A 2,948-nucleotide genomic window follows, 5' to 3' on the forward strand; every position below is an offset into this window, starting at 1 on the left:
TGAGACCTATTGTCCAGGATACCTCCGTCTTAACCACTACACTAAGACGACATCTTCGGCTTAAATCGATTAGATTAACAAAACGTAAAAAATGCGCAAATTTTCGGTTAGTTTTTTTCACCCCTACTAAACAGTACACACATCCTCCTTGTAGTTATTGAATTGGCATTTCAGAAATCTTTACAGATGAACTTATTTAGTTAACGCAAACACCTAAGCATAAAGCCAAGATTTGTAAAGAAATGATTATTTACAGTACTAGTTAACTATATCAATCCAGGAAAACCTCGCGATACATGTTTGCAAAATTCCGCTTGCAAAAGTTCTCGAGCTCCTTCATCTTGTCATCAAACTCATCAGCCTTAGCAAGCTGGTTATCATCGAGCCATAAAATGGTCTGCTCAATGGCATCATCGATCTTTTTCTTCTCATCCGTCACTGTGTTCCTTATTTTGTAAGTGTAGTTCTCCAGTGCATTCTTGGCCCTGACCACCTTCTTGTCACCTTCATCCCTGGACGTGTACTTCTGAGCCTCTTGAGCCATCTTCTTGATGTCTTCCTTAGAGAGTCCACCCTTGTCGGTCGTGACAGTGATCTTATTCTTTTGCCTGGTGCTCTTGTCCTCGGCTGAAACATTGAGGATGCCATTTACATCGATATCAAAACAGACTGTGATCTGAGGAACACCTTTGAGAGCAGGAGGAATGCCCGAGAGCTCAAATTTGCCCAGCAAGTTGTTATCACGGGTACGGGTTCTCTCTCCCTCGTACACCTGGACTAAAACACCAGGCTGATTGTCGGAGCAAGTGCTGAACACTTGTTCCCTCTTAACTGGAATTATCGTGTTTCTAGATATCACTGTCGTCATTACACCTCCAGCTGTCTCCAATCCAAGGGATAGAGGGGCGACATCAAAGAGAATTGCGTATTGGACCTTCTGGTTGCGCTCGCCACTCAAAATGGCAGCTTGGACAGCTGCTCCATAAGCAACAGCCTCATCGGGATTGATGCTCTTGCAAAGCTCTTTGCCATTGAAGAAGTCTTGCAAGAGCTGCTGAACTTTGGGAATTCTAGTAGACCCGCCAACAAGAACAACATCGTGGACAGCGCTCTTGTCCATTTTTGAGTCTCTCAGACACTTCTTAACAGGCTCCAAACACTTCTTGAACAAATCCATGTTCAATTCCTCAAAACGGGCACGGGTGATGGTAGTGTAGAAATCAATACCGTCAGAGAGAGAATCAATCTCGATGTTTGTCAGAGCAGTGGATGAGAGAGTTCTCTTTGCCCTCTCACAGGCTGTCCTCAATCTTGTTAAAGCCTTAGGGTTTCCACTAATGTCTTTCTTGTTATTCGTCTTAAATTCCTTCACAAAATGATTAACCATTCTGTTGTCGAAGTCCACACCACCGAGGTGAGTGTCTCCAGCAGTAGCTTTAACCTCAAAAATACCGTCCTCAATCCTAAGCAATGAGACATCAAATGTCCCACCACCAAGATCGAAAATCAACACAATTTTCTCATCAGTTCTCGTTACGATCTTGTCAAGACCATAAGCAATGGCAGCAGCACTAGGCTCATTAATTATACGGATAACATCCAAGCCGGAAATAACTCCAGCGTCTTTGGTGGCCTGACGCTGAGAGTCATTGAAATAGGCAGGGACACTGACAACAGCATTCTTTACAGTTGACCCGAGATAAGCCTCAGCAATCTCCTTCATCTTTGTGAGGACCATGGAGGAGATCTCTTCAGCAGAAAATTGCTTGTCCTTGCCTTTGTACTTGACGACAATCTTGGGCTTGTCACCAGGGCCTTCAATGACCTTGAATGGCCAGTGCTTCATGTCATCTTTAACTTATGCGTCGCTGAATCTCCTACCGATCAACCTCTTTGCATCTGTCACAAGGACGAAATCAGCAGCAGGTGAGGAAAATCGTCACACGACGAGAATACACATTGGGAAGTAGACAAATGTAGCGATTTCCAACTTTTACTTGTGGGTAAACGGTAATTCAGGAAACAATTCAAAGGGGTAAAGTCGCTACTTGAAGTAGTGGCTAACCCTCGTCCTTTGTAAAAAGAAAGTTGATGATGTCGATTCATTTGGAAGAAATAGTTTTAAATGAACACCAAGGTTCATTACAACATGAAAACAGAGAGTAACAGGACGAAATCCTGAACTCATTATTCAAGATCATATAAAAAGGCATACCGAAGACGGTGTTGATAGGGTTCCTGGCAACATGGCACATAGCAACATCTCCGATAAACCTGTCAGTATCAGTAAAAGCAACGTAAGACGGCGTCGTTGTACTACCCTGCTCATTCGCAATTATCTTGACACGATCATGCTGCCATACTGCAACACAACAGTACGTTGTACCAAGATCAATTCCAATCATCGGACACTCTCCTCCACCGGCCATTGGTGCACTCTTAAGAAATGCACAATGTCAACGCCAAGAGAGAACATAATATGGAGAGGATTTGGGGTTTATGTAAGTGAAAGGAGGTCAAACTGTCAAAGACTGGTTCTAAGACGTTGAATTGAAGTAATCTATGTCATTTAAATGTTACACTTAGATCAACTCGTAAAAGTTTGTTTTAGCTTAATGAAAGGTCTTCAGTTTAAGCCGTGTAAATGCCGCCATGATAAAAAAAAAAAAGTTGATCTAAATGTTATACTCGGCTCAATGGTCATACTCGGCTCAAAGTTAGAACCGAACGGTATAAAAAAAATCCCAATAATGTTAATTTAGATCGAAAAGCTAAGAATTCCCAGAAGACTTGGTCTAAATCCATAAGTTCAAGAACGGTAAGCCGTGATTAGTGGACCTGGTCTCAGTAGTAGACCTGGTCTAGAATCCGACCGAGCCCACATGACCTTAAACTGGCATGTGTAGTAGGCATGCTGGGACGAGTTTGCTTAGGCCTGGTCCTGAACT

The 2,948-nt window shown here is 42.9% G+C and overlaps 1 pseudogene; it reads right to left on the reverse strand.

Moving 5' to 3' along the window:
• Nucleotides 1-271: 271 nt before the first annotated feature.
• Nucleotides 272-2,429, reverse strand: LOC141590557 (heat shock cognate 70 kDa protein 2-like; annotated as a pseudogene).
• Between the last annotated feature and the right edge of the window lie 519 nt (nucleotides 2,430-2,948).

This window comes from Silene latifolia, chromosome 7 (genome assembly GCF_048544455.1).
Source record: "Silene latifolia isolate original U9 population chromosome 7, ASM4854445v1, whole genome shotgun sequence".
Lineage (NCBI taxonomy): Eukaryota > Viridiplantae > Streptophyta > Magnoliopsida > Caryophyllales > Caryophyllaceae > Silene > Silene latifolia.